This window comes from Lampetra planeri, chromosome 14, assembly GCF_965212315.1.
Source record: "Lampetra planeri chromosome 14, kcLamPlan1.2.h2, whole genome shotgun sequence".
Lineage (NCBI taxonomy): Eukaryota > Metazoa > Chordata > Hyperoartia > Petromyzontiformes > Petromyzontidae > Lampetra > Lampetra planeri.
The window spans coordinates 11020340-11035439 of NC_136120.1; positions in this window are offsets into that span (position 1 = coordinate 11020340).

The following is a 15100-nucleotide window of genomic DNA, read 5'->3' on the forward strand; positions in this document are numbered from 1 at the left end:
CCACCTTCAATTAATTACCGCTAAACCACGACGGAATTTTTTTGTTAATAAGCTTGTGCCGGAGGCCCCGGGGGGACAGGCGTCTATGACGTCTCCTGGCCAAACCCCATTTGGCTGAGCCAGGAGACTGAATCCTTATCCTCGGGGATCTTCCAGAAACAACAAAAAACCACTACGGGTGGCCACGTGGACTGTTCGAACGCTCACTGTGGAGGAGAGGCTGCCATTCCTTTGTCGGGAGCTGGACTGGTACCGCCTGGATCTCTGTGGTATTCAGGAGGTCTGGTGGACAGGCTCTGGCTCCTGTCACCATGAGGGGTGGACAGTCCTCTTCTCGGGGCAGGAGACTCCCAAACAACAGGGAGTCGCTCTTCTTCTGAACAAAATAATGAAGGGGGCGTGGGAGCGTGGCGGTGAGGTGTGGGAAGCTGTAAGTCCCAGGCTACTTTGGGCTCGACTTCCCATCAACCAGAGGTGAGGAGTGGTGGTCATGGTTAGTTATGCCCCCACTGAAGATGAACATCCGTGGAGGGATGCAGGCAAGGCCGATGAGTCAGATGCCTTCTATGACCTGTCACAGGTGCTAGCTAAAGTGGCCCCTCGGGATAGAGTCATCTTGTTGGGTGACTTCAATGCCCGAGTTGATCATGATGCTGGCACCTGGTCTGGTGTTATTGGAAGGCATGGGCCAGATCAGCTCAATAACCGCAGAAGGATGCTAGATTTGTGTGCAGCCCATGGGCTTGTAATTACCAACACGCTGTTCCGGTATCAGCGCATCCACACAACAGCATGGATGCATGCCGGGTCAAAACAACAACATCTGCTGGACTACATAGTTGTGGAACAGCGGATGAGGGCCCATGTCCTTGACACCAGGATCTACCGTGGAGCTGATCTGCCCACTGACCATCGACTTGTCATTTGTAAGATGCACCTGCCATTCTTCCACTCCAGTGGTGGGTGTACACCCAGGACCCCATTCAAACCCTTAGTGGCATGGTCTCAGCTAGCTGATGAAAGTTGCAAATGAGAATTTTATCATCGCTTGCAGCTGCGGTTGGCATCGTCCCACACTCCTCCTTATGTCGAGGGGAAATGGGCGAAGTTTAGTACTGTGGCTCATGCAGCTGCAATGGCTGCTTTGGGTACACGGTCAATACCTCCCCAGAGACCCTGGCTGACAGAGGAGGTGTTCAAGCTGGCTGAGAAAAAGCGAAAGGCACGCTCTCATCGGCTACATCATCCCACGTCGGAGAATGAGGAGGCTTACCGCAGACTTCGCTTGGAGGGTCGGAAAGCCGTGAGGCGCGGGTTGCTTAGGAGATGCAGTCTGCCTCAATGGCCTGCGAACACAAATCGCTCTTTAATTCTATCAAAAAAGTAACCTTCAGCGCCACACCTATTACGATCAATTGGTAATAGGGCAGTTGTGGAGTGGAGAGTATTCCATACCTGGGCAGTGTGCTCATGACCGGCTCCAGTTTAACAGCAGAGGTCTCACTCCGAATCAGTCGAGCGGCATTATCTTTTCATCAGTTGCGTAACGCTGTGTCGAAGCTACCTGGTCTGTTTCTCCGCACGAAGCTTCATGTCTTCTCGGCCACGGTCATTCCCTCCCTTCTCTACGCTCGCGAAACGTGGACCCCCCTAATGGAACATCTTCGCCGGTTAGAAACATTTATGCTAGCCTGCTTATGATCCATTCTGGGTTTAACCAGGCTGGATTGTGTGAGGAGCTCACAAATCCTTGAAAGATCTGGACAAAGTCCCATTGGTGAGCTCCTCCGGCAAGCAAGGCTGCGTTGGCTGGGCCATGTAGCCCGCATGCCCAGCCACCGCATGCATAAACAGCTTTTGTTCGGCCGGATCGAGGGGGAGAAACGGGCGCGGCACGGGCTGGAGAAGAGATGAAGTGATGTGGTACAGGAGGATGTGGAGCTGAGTGGACTTGCCAATGACTGGTACGAGCGGTGTCAAGATCGGCCTCTGTGGAGGAGGCTCGTGAAGGACGCTACTGGGCAGTTGGAGGCAGTCGCCCTCCAACAACAACGGAGGGCGGAGGAGCGTCGCTCACAACAACGAGCAGAGCGCCGGGTGGCTAAAGCACAGCAAGTTGGCACAGTAGGGGGCACAGGTGGTGCATCAACCAGTCGTCTCAGTCAGTCGACCTGTGGCATCTGGATCTGCCCCGTGACTTGCCAGCGGGCGTTCGACACTTCACGTGGCCTCAGCACATAGCCTGGCACAAGCGTCGTGGTGACTTCACTGCCACTTAGTGGCGAATGGCGGTTGTTGTTGTTGGTGTGACTACTTTATATTTTTTTCTTTCTCGGGTGGCTGTTTTTTCTGACAGCTTGAGAAATAAAGAAGCTTGGCAAGGCCTCGCTTCACACCTGAAGGGTTATTAAATTCGCTTGCCATGACACAGTCTTGAAATATGCGTCTCTAAGTGACAGTGAAAGATCCCTCGACTGAGACAATTTAAAATGAGTCTTACTGGCATGAAGTAAGACGACATTTGTGGGCTTTCTTGGTCAATTTGATGTTGGTTCACAATCGTGCAAAGAGAAATTTATTGCTCATGCGGAGGGATATAAAAAAATATTATTTTTTTACTTTCCAGAAATCAACGTCCATGTTTCACCTGTTTGCAAAGACAGATATATAAAGGGTAAACACCTTCACCTACATGATATAATGTCAAGCAATTTAACATAGCGACCCAAGTTTAATTTCCAACCAAGGGTAATATCATTGTCGTGAGTGATATCCGGAGGAGTCCTGCCTGCCCCTCTCATATTCATGGACTGGTGCTGGCCAGTGTGGTGAAGTATGGCCAAACAAGCCCCGTGGAAAGGCAGTTAATTGATAAAGGACTTGATATGGCCACTGAGCATGATTTCATATATTCGGTTTTCGATTAATGTTTCAACTCGTAGTATTTTTCATAAATTGAATAGTACATCAATATAATTAATTCAATTGGGCTCACTTCCCAAAATGTAAATGTTATTTATTGTGCAGTTTATTGATAACTTTGGAAGCAACGTTTTTACAATGTACACTGACAGTAATTCTCTAAATTAAATTAATTAGTTAATTTTTTGACCATATTTCACCATGCTGTCCACTGCAGGTTGGTGAAAGAGGGTCTCCAGTACTTGTTCACATTCCCATCACCGGGAATTTAACTTAGGTAGCCGGGTGCATAGCGCAGTACACCAATAGCGGTACTGCCAATTTCCGGACTCGACAACCACAGTTAATGCCACTAACTGGAAAACACGAGATCAGAACATTGTGCTGGATTGTTCGTGACTCTAACCAACTGGCAATGATTATTAAAGGGTTCACTCTACCTGCCAGTTAGACTTTGTGGGAGCACCGGCTGTTGTTTTGAATAATGTTTTTTCTTTCTTTTAATTTATGTGCTTTACCATAGGTGTTTTTTTATTGTGTTTTTTAATCTTATCGAGATAATCGTTATAGCCTCAATATGTACTCAATCAATATTACATAGTCCCATTGTTCTCTCGGCATCTGACATTTTTAGTAGCCGCGATTAAAAGAAAGTTAACATCTTCACGCATTGTCTCGCTAATTCAAGTATACGAGCTCACAAGAATTCAATTTTAGACCCAATTAAAGTGTACCTGATTATCTTTCAAAGAACAAACAACACGAAGATGAATTCGGTGTAAAACTGTGCAACGGTTCAAAGTGCATCAAATACGTTATTTTTACGTTTCATTTATAATTCAAACTTTCGTGTTAGATATAATGTAAAAAAAAATTATTTCAGACTTATAATCCCACCGATTCCCTTGCGGTTGCTACCGCCACGAAAAGTGCACAGCAGCAGCACCACAAAATCAAACGAAGCAACAACAACGACAACAACAACAACAACAACTTACAAGTCCACACCTGACTGGAGACATAGCGGCGTCGTGCCACACAGCTTACTGGCAATTATTTTTGTTAATTTTAAAAGCCCCCCCCCCCCCCAATTAGTGGCACAACGATAGCCCATCGGCCGACGACGTTGACGACTCCGGAGCCGTGCGGGCAGCCAGGGGAGCTTGTCCCAGTTCGCCGGCGCAGACAGCGTGGATCCGTGTGACGTTGCCGTTAATCAATGAACTTTGCACGGCGAGGCGACGAGGACGTGATCGATGACGTCTTTTGGAGCCCGACGCAAGCGGCAACTAAAATGTCAAACATGGGCCCCGCAACGAGGCGGTTGAAAGAGCACCGTTGGCGTGCATCGATTCGCCGCCCACCCTGACAACGACCTGGGTAGGTGGGGGGGGGATAGGTGGGGGGGGGGATAGGTGGGGGGGGGGATAGGTGGGGGGATAGGTGGGGGGGGGGGGTAGGTGGGGGGAGATAGGTGGGAGGATAGGTGGGGGGGTATTTGGGGAGGGGGGATAGGTGGGGGGGGGATAGGTGGGGGGGATAGGTTGGGAGGGGGAATAGGTGGGGGGGATAGGTTGGGAGGGGGGGTAGGTGGGGAGGGGGGATAGGTGGGGAGGGGGGGTAGGTGGGGAGGGGGGATAGGTGGGATGGATAGGTGGGGGGGGGGTAGTTAGGTGGGAGGATAGGTGGGGGGGTATTTGGGGAGGGGGGATAGGTGGGGGGGATAGGTTGGGAGGGGGAATAGGTGGGGAGGGGGGATAGGTGGGGAGGGGGGGTAGGTGGGATGGATAGGTGGGGGGGGGGGGTAGCTGGGGGGATAGGTGGGGGGGATAGGTGGGGGGGGATAGGTGGGGAGGGGGGATAGGTGGGGAGGGGGGGTAGGTGGGGAGGGGGGATAGGTGGGGAGGGGGGATAGGTGGGGAGGGGGGATAGGTGGGGAGGGGGGATAGGTGGGGAGGGGGGATAGGTGGGGAGGGGGGATAGGTGGGGAGGGGGGATAGGTGGGGAGGGGGGATAGGTGGGGAGGGGGGATAGGTGGGGAGGGGGGATAGGTGGGGAGGGGGGATAGGTGGGGAGGGGGGATAGGTGGGATGGATAGGTGGGGGGGGGGGGTAGCTGGGGGGATAGGTGGGGGGGGATAGGTGGGGGGGGGTAGTTGGGGAGGGGGGATAGGTGGGGGGGGGGGAGAGTTTACAGGGAATTCAACTGCGTTGTTCACGGCTGGGTTTTACCCCGTCCAGGCAAGGTGGCGGCAGCTCCATCTCCACTGACGGAAAAACGGGCGCAAGACGGGTCCAGACGGTACGAATGAAAGTCAGTTTTCTTGCTGCTGCTGCTGCTGGCATGAAGGTTTATACAGTATATATGGACGGATACGTATGACTGACGTTAATTTATGTATAGCCCCCATGTCAATCTACTGTTGGACAATGATATCTCTTTATCGTGTCGGTCATGGAGGTTGTTTGGGCATACTTCACCATTTTGATCATGGTCAGTGTGGGTTGCTGATGAGGGGGGGGGGGCAAAGCTAGGTTCAATTATCGTACGCCACTGATGTTGGCCGTGACCAGGAACCAGGCATGGAACTCGAGTGGGCGTGCTCGTAGCGCGGTGCTCTAACCGTTGCGCCACCGCTCCTCACACTGCACAGCCGAATGCTTGCTGCGTGGATGCATGTTGTGTTGCAAGTGCAGTAATTATTAATGACACGTTTTTGATGTTCGTGTTTCCTAATTGTTTTGGCTTAATTGCATCAATCGTTAATTAATAGTCATGCATTCCTGAGGAATTAATAATGAAATGTAATGAAATTTGATGACATGTACACAAAAACAAATTGCTGTATGCAGTTTCAATGTATGACCTCTTAAGGTATGGGGTAATTTGCTTTGTTTAAAATAAATTATTTAACTTAAAATCATCATTCACTCCTTAGCAACTGTAAAATGTTAATGCAAAAAGTTATTACTCAATTATTGTCGTCTTTTAGCAATTTATGAATGCTGTAATATTTGCAAAAGCTAATTAATTTAAATGCTAATAGGGTTATCCTTGGCACAGTTAACATATAATTATCCTAAGTAATAGACGTACAATAACAGATGACGTCTACCATGCATGCAAACACATGGGGCAGAATATTTGCAAAGTAACGCATTTATTCATTTTATTTATATCGCTATTATAATTGTGTTATTAACGTCCCGCTATAAACACAAATATATATTTCACTTGAAATGAACCAGCAGGCTGGGCTACAGTGCAAGGTGTTTGTGTTGAAGCCGGTTTATGAATGGATTGCACAACGTTTGGAAACTAAAATTTGCCTTTCGATCGTCATGGTTCACAGCATCAGGAATTACATTCCATAACCCCCATCCTCCCCATCTCCACCACCCCGAAACTTTCCATTGGTGCTTGTGTAAGCGCAGACAGAAGAGCAGCTTTGAGACACTAGCTGTAGCAGCTGGTTTGCATAACTGGGGGGGGGGGGGGAAACCTTGTTTATCATCATCATCATCATCTTTGTAAGAAAAAAAACCACGTGGCTAGTTTTGGTCCCGCGCGATGAAGACCGGGCTTCATATCTCTCATCTGGTTGATGGATTCCTGCTGCGACGCTAATCGTGCCCTGTGGATGTGCAACTTTGGCACGAAAAATCGAGCGCTTCTTGTCAACGTCAAACCCGCACGATACTCACTCTCCGAAACATCATTACACCTGTAGCGGATAAATATGCATTTTTGTTTTGCCACGTGGCTGCAGCCACCCTGTGGTGTTTCCTTACGCCAAGCAATCGCGACGAAGAACGAGCCCTTCGGGGAAAAGAAGCACATATTCTAAAACGAGGGCCGTTCGGTAATTTGCAGCAGACATCACCTGATGGCTCTGTGGCAAGGAGCCTGACTGTGGGGGATGCTCGGACACGACACTGACCCACCCCCCCCATTCTTCCCACTCAAATGGCCACATTGTTTGGCATGTGGACAGCCTGGTGTAAACAGCAATAAGTCCCCCGCTGTTAGGAAAATTACGCGTCTGCCATTGATTTAATCACTGATATTTAAGTGGGCACTGCCGCGGTACCACGCTCGGTTCGTTGTGAAGAGAGGGCGCCACGGTGGCTGGGAGATGTTAACTCCCTCGCCTGGTACACAGGAGGTCGTGGGCTCGAACCCGACCCTGACGACTGCTGCTGTATATTTTGAGTTTGCTTGTCTCTCTCTCATCATCATCATCACGGTGGCTAGGAGATGTTAACTACCTCGCCTGGTACACAGGAGGTCGTGGGCTCGAATCCGACCCTGACGCCTGCTGCTGTATATTTTGAGTTTGCGTGTCTCTCTCTCATCATCATCACGGTGGCTAGGAGATGTTAACTCCTTCGCCTGGTACACAGGAGGTCGTGGGCTCGAACCCGACCCTGACGACTGCTGCTGTATATTTTGAGTGTGTGTGTCTCTCTCTCTCATCATCAACACGGTGGCTAGGAGATGTTAACTACCTCGCCTGGTATACAGGAGGTCGTGGGCTCGAACCCGACCCTGACGCCTGCTGCTGTATATTTTTAGTTTGCTTGTCTCTCTCTCTCTCATCATCATCACGGTGGCTAGGAGATGTTAACTCCCTCGCCTGGTATACAGGAGGTCGTGGGCTCGAACCCGACCCTGACGCCTGCTGCTCTATATTTTGAGTTTTCGTGTCTCTCTCATCATCATCACGGTGGCTAGGAGATGTTAACTACCTCGCCTGGTACACAGGAGGTCGTGGGCTCGAACCCGACCCTGACGCCTGCTGCTGTATATTTTTAGTTTGCTTGTCTCTCTCTCATCATCATCATCACGGTGGCTAGGAGATGTTAACTACCTCGCCTGGTACACAGGAGGTCGTGGGCTCGAACCCGACCCTGACAACTGCTGCTGTATATTTTGAGTTTGCTTGTCTCTCTCATCATCATCATCACGGTGGCTAGGATATGTTAACTACCTCGCCTGGTATACAGGAGGTCGTGGGTTCGATGCCGACTGTATATTTTGAGTTTGTGTGCCTCTCTCTCTCATCATCATCAACACGGTGGCTAGGAGATGTTAACTCCCTCGCCTGGTATACAGGAGGTCGTGGGCTCGAACCCGACCCTGACGCCTGCTGCTGTATATTTTGGGTTTGCTTGTTATCCCCGTGGTCGCGTGGATTTTTCTCTCTGGGTTTTCCCTCCACATTTAGAAACATGCATTTAGAGTATTCGGCAGCTCTACATTTCCACGTGATAAGCCACTTCGTTGAGCTATCATTTGTTATGGCCAGGTCGCTTCTGAAAAAGAGCTACGTAACTCAGTGGGCCTTACATGGTAAAGTAAAAAAAAATGTTTTAAATTGATTTTTCCCACCATGAGCATGTGTCTATTCAAGATAGTGTGGCTATTAAGGTGTGTGTGTGCGATTCTATATTGGGGAGAAACGAAAAGAAATGGAATTCATTGTTGAACCACCCCGATGCAATACCGGTTAAACGATGATGCTACCGGCGCGTTTGCTCAGCACGGGTCGGTGTTCCGACGTTTCTGTTCCGCGTGTCGGGAACTTCCTTGGGGTAATTGTGTCGGCATCGGCATTTTTGAAGCTTGCTTTCACAGCGGCCATGCAAAAGACTTGGGTTTCAGATGATTTGCCTTGTACCAAAATGAGTGGTTTTAGCAGCAGCATCACCAGCATACTCTGGCAATGGAATTGTAGAATGTAAGCGCATGTGTCAAGATGATCAAAACATGTATGCAGATTTAATGAGAATATTATAAACTCCATTTGGGTTCATATCTATCAAAGATTAATAACTTGAAGTGTTGGGTGAAAGCACTTGGAGGGATTTATTTTTCTCTCGGATATTAAATTACCTCCTCCGAATGGTTGTGAGTTTTTGCGCTTTTGCTGTGATCTGTTGACGTGTTAATTGTTACACGCATCGAAACTGACCGAGTTTGGTCACGAATCTCCCTTGTGCGTGTCCATGTCGTGCTCTCGTTTTAGGTTTTTTTTTTACGCCGACGTCGGGCAATTGCGAAGACACGCAACGATTCATAAAACAAAAATTGAGGGATGAAACACGAAGCTAAAAGTCATGGGCGAGAAAACAAAACAGGCAGTAGGTCGTCACAGCTGTAACGAGACGAAGCAGACGCAACGACTCACAATGATTTCGATTTAAAGCTTTCGTGACTGCAGGGATTCATCTTCTTGGTTCTTTCGGTAAAGTGACGTAGAAGGGAAATAATAAATTAATAAAAATAAAACATAATAAAATACAATTCTCACGACGTGTCGGCCACAACGCAAGGACGGCTGCTTGCGTTGTGGCCGAAACGTCGTGAGAATTATTTTATTATGTTTTATTTTTATTATTTTATTATTTCCCTTCTACGTGACTTTACCGAATGAACCAAGAAGATGACTCACAATGACTCACAACAACTCACGACAACTCACGCACTCGACGGAATCTATATCGGCCAACGAATATTTGCGCTCTTGAACCCATCCTCTGGAACTGTTTGCAAGCTGCACAGTGGCTTCTACGTTTCCCACAGCCTTAGGGTTTGCATTGAGCAGTTCTCCGGAAGCACGATAGGGTTCCAACTCTTCCCCTGGCCGCTTGCTCGTGACCTTATCGCAGCGGCGTGCGTTAAATTCCACTAAGGAAATGCACGGCGACAATATCTTGTCCGATGAAGTGTTCAGTTTTGCTTTGGTCAACGATGACTTACGAGAGGATGAAAATGATGCAGCGAGACAATGACAACGATTAACTAAATTTCGATTTAAAGCTTTCGTGACTGCAGGGATTCATCTTCTTGGTTCATTCGGTAAAGTCACGTAGAAGGAAAATAATGAAAATAATAAAAATAAAACATAATAAAATAATTCTCACGACGTTTCGGCCACAACGCAAGCAGCCGTCTTCAGGTGGAGAACAGGTCTGTCCATTCAGATTCTGCCTTCTCGACAGACCTGTTCTCCACCTGAAGACGGCCGCTTGCGTTGTGGCCGAAACGTCGTAAGAATTATTTTATTATGTTTTATTTTTATTATTTTCCTTCTACGTGACTTTACCGAAAGAACCAAGAAAACGATTAACTAGCAAGAACCAAAAAGCATGATTGTGACGAGACGAAATGAACTTTATTTTTGCATGAAGATGTAGACTGGGGTACTTTATCAATGTTATTAGAAACTTTACCAAACGGAAGACGGTCACAAATATGTTTATGGCGATTACAGCCTTCATCTTTTTCCACGCGTTTGTCTCCACACTCATGTGGGGGTGTCTGATGTCCTTGCCGACCTAATCCACGCTGCCCTGTCCTGTACCATCTCTCTTTCCGCTCCGCAGGCCACCGTGTCCGATCACACCACATCGCCCCCACCCCACCCTCTCCTTCTGCCTTGCTCTTGATCTCTCTCCTTCCACTTGCATCCCTTGCACCTTCTAACCCACATGCTTTTCCTGTGGGTCGATTGCAGCATTCCCTCGTTATTCACGAACTTGTTATCCGCGAATTTTGGCCGTCAGGGAATCGCATCTTGAACTCTACATGACTGCATCGGGAAAGAGAGAGAGAGAGCGATGAGAAAGAGCGACAATAAGAGACAAAGCGATGAGAGTGGTGGTGCAAGAGAAATTGACGAGAGAGAAAGTGATGAGTGATAAAGTGTTGATAGATAAAGTGATAATGCCTGGCATTATCATAATTTGAGGTAAGTTCATTTATAAACTATAATTTTATATATTTTTTTGCCTTCTGACCACAAGCATTGTGGTTAATGCAGACATGATTCCTTGTAAAAGGTTTCAGTTTTGTGTTTTAACATCTTAACATCTAATAGGGTTTTTCCCCTTTTTTTCTGGCAACAAAACTTTGTTGGCAGAAAAAAGGGAAAACCCCTATTAGTATATTTTGGTACTGGAAAAGGAGATCCCATGATATTATGTTTATTTACTTCATGTTTATTATAACGCTTTTTTTTCTTTTGCTGTATTATTATGAAAATTTTCATGCATTCGATAGAATACGTATGTATTTTTTATTTAAGGTCATTCATCAAAAATTATTTCTGTAGACCAATATGATTTTCCGCTATAATGTATTGTTCACGACCATCTCCATAACATATACCTCGCGATGAATGAGGGATTACTGTCGATGTAAAGTTATGCTTAGTTTAAGGATTGGCTCACCTGAATCAATTGCGAGAGAGTGAGATGCTCACACCCCTCACACCAACATTGAATAACTAAGAATGTTTGACTAAACATTGACTGCTTTAGTTGACTCGACTAAGGAAATGCAGAATCAGAATATGTAATTATATTGGAGTAATCCGATGAGCTATGAAGCTATTTTTCACAAACGTCCAGTCGTAATTGGACATGATCACATATACTCCTTGGTTTTTTTCGGCAAAGTCACGTAGGTAATAAAGAAAATGAAAATAAATTAAATCACGACGTTTGGGAGGCAACACAAGCTTCCGTCACAGCAAAATTACTGTATCACGTGATACAGTAATTTTGGCTGTGACGTTGCCACCTGAAGACGGAAGCTTGTGTTGCCTCCGAAATGTCGGGATTTAATCAATTTTTATTAATTTTTTTACCTACGTGACTTTACCGAAAAAACCAAAGAGTATGGACCCTTGCAGTCACGAAAACTTCAAATCTAGAATGATCACAGATGTCCACAACTTAGACTTGACAAAAAAAAAATTCACTGGTGGTCATCGACCGGAATGAAAAATAATGACGAAAATAAATAAACATGCTGACTAAATTATCTTGGCGCTGTAGGGATTCCAGTTGCCAATGGATCTAAATGTGAAGCATATTTCATGGAAATACAATGCTCTATGGAGGCGTTCTCAAATGATCCATAACAGTCCAAGCCTCTAACTAAGTTGGCCATGTTTCAATGAACTGACTGCCTCTCGTGTGGAGAGTTTTATAAATTCAGGGCCAATACTAGAGTCGGTTTCAAAGTACCGTAGACTGAATATTATTCCCAGATCGGTTACTCATTTCAACTTGTGTTCGTCCACAGAGTCTTGGAAGCCTCATAAGATATGCATTGCATTGCAAAACAAAAATGCGTAGTCGTATTCATGTTACATGAGGACTGGTACCTTGTTAAGGAGGCAAAATTTTGCGTCGGGGTTTCCAATCGTGGGATGATACGTGCAAAGTGGACTCGTCAAGAAACTGGAATGTGTCGGAAACGGATTCGTCATTAGTGCTGAATACCCAATGGCCCGCAACAGATATCCATAGACTCGCACAGATGCCCACTGAGAAAACTGCAGTGGCTTCATCATCAGCACTGTCTGCAGCAAACGGCGTGGAGTCAGCCCATGCAGTTCCCCAGTGGGAGCGTGTCTGGTGGGAACCCAGCCCTGGTGCACCATCCCCCTCCTCCTCATCACCGCACCACTGCCTTTGTGTTCCAATTCATCAATTGGTCAACTTGGCATGGATTATCACTTGAGACTGGAAAACAATAATATTCAAGGAGGGACGGTATTACAACCTCTAAATGGAGCCACGAACCACGACTGATATAAGCTTGAACAATGGCTGTGTGTAACATAGGAAGAAGACAGATTCAGGGCTCAAGGTTAAAGGATCAATCCAATGAAAACCCCTCGGTAAATGCTAATATGTGACAAATGTGTCAGCAATGGCACGAAAATGGCAGTTTAAAGAGACCTCTATGTCACCATAGAGTAAGCGAAGCCCACTACAACTATGGAGAGGATAACCTGAATGTTGTAGTATTTGTGTTTATCTACAACGATGTATCAATGGCCTAATCTCTACATCATTTGGTTTTGTATTCCATTACCATAAAAAAAATATTTTTCAAAAATTGAGACGATAATGCTATACCGATTGCACTACTGTATTGCTACTGCGTAGGATTATGCAGTTGTGCTGTAGGCTGAATTACGTTCTTGAAGAAGCTTGCAAGATGTGGGGCAAAACGTTGGACATTGTCCCAAAAATAATGTGGTACTTTTCGAAAACGCGTCGGAGAGCTAACCTACTGTATTATGAAATGCATGTGAAACGAATGCAATGAAAATTAAGCTTTTTAAAATAATAGCTCAGGGCTATAGTTAAAATAAATAAACAAATGCTTGTTGGACATTTGTTCAACTCTTTATTCCTTCTTCAATGACTGGAGCCAGCCTCTGCAGTTCCTAATGCTTATATTGCACCACTGTGTGGGGAAATGGGCTGAGGAGTTGTCATACTTTTGCAGAATAAAATTAGAACAGGTGCAGATTTGTTTTAATTATTATTCATAAACTAATTAAATGCCAGTTTTTTTTTTAACTACCACATGCTCTAAAAGCGAAAACGGGCAGCTTGCAAGTCTTGTCTTCACTAAATAACGATACAAATGGATGTCTATGAAAGGCAGAGCTAATTAAATATTACTAGCCATTTTTAAATGAGCTGGCATCCTCAATGCGACGCTTGCACAACAAGGATGTGAGTGACAGATGGCCAGCCGTGGATTCGTACATCATCGCACGAGCATCCCACCGGCTTCACAAGCGCGGAAATCCTCGGTTTATATATTTTTTTAAAGAAACAATTTGGTATCAGGAGGCTTTCTAAGCAGCTTAGCCGTCACTTCAATGCATATTAACCACAGGCATTCTTATAACGTAAGATTATCCAGGGGAAGTAGTGGGGGGGTGGGGATATTAAAGTCTGGACAAAAGGTCATTTGGTAAGTTAACAAAACATCCTGGAAAACTGTACTATTAACGTGATACATTTTGTTTCCATAATTGGGGAGTGCCGGTTCTGAGATTTGGCTCACTGTGCTATGATACCCGGGTTCGAATTCCAGCCATGGCTAACACCAGTGGAGAATGATATTCGAACCATCATAGCTAGCCCTCGCCCCAACTTCACCAAGCCTCACACACCTGCGTGGCGAAGTATGCTCAAACAATTGACAAAAGGCTTATAATACCGTCCAGTAGTTGTTTTTATATGATAACTGTATTCTCCAGATTTTAAGATGCACTTTTTTTCCCAAGCAAAAAGTTTGCAGTGTTTTTTTTTAAATACGGAAAGCGCATTATTCATTTTTTTTACTTTATTCACACATAAAACAAATCGATCGTATGTTACTTTTCAGAGGGTCGTGTAATCTGTAAGATGTGGTTTACAGTATAATTTTTATAGAATCAGTAAAATATTAATATTACGAATTTTTTTTTTTACACATTGGAAATTCCTCCAAAACAACAGCGGATGTTGATCAATCTCCAGACTTGTGACCTTCTGGTATTTTAAACTTTCCACAGAAGACAAATGTGTCATATGTATGATACATACATTCACATTCACACTTTTATCAGCTTCGTTTAAACAAAAACATTTTACTTCAGGTCAGCACTTATTCAATATTAATGTTCCCACAGTGTTGAATGCATAAACCTATGAAACGCAAGCGAATGACCAATTGCATGTTTTTTTTCACGGACTGTCCTTTATTCAACCTTTGACCATAATGCACCACACTGGGAACTGTGGGTTGGTGACCAGCATGGTTAGGTATGGCCAACGATACCCATGAACATCACAATGCAGGGAAGGCCTCCATCCAGCAGCAGATTGGCATAGGTGCTATAAAATGATATTATCTTAAATGTAGCCCACATGATGATTGCTGAAATGCCAATTTCTTTAGTGTACATTATGCACAATTAAAATTCACACGTCATTTTAGGCATTGCAAGTAGCAACCTGAATGCAAATCATGTGTAGATATTGAAGGTTATGTGTACAGCAAAGTTAGTGGCAGTCTGATTTATTATCTGCAATTGACCTACCACTGCCTCATGTATTGACATTGTGCGTAAGGGTGCTACTGAGTGCTTGGCAGAAGCATGTGTGAGGTATGACGTGTTACAGTTATTCATGTGTCGCCTTTCATGAACCCGTATAACCTCGCGACTGTCACGAGCATGCGAAAAGGGTTTCACGACAAGACGGCAAATGGCTTATCCAGTACTCTTCATGCACAGACGCGACATATTTTCCGGACTACATTATTCAGGCAGGGGGCAAAGGAACACCACCAGCCATTTAGAATAATCTTCCAGAAG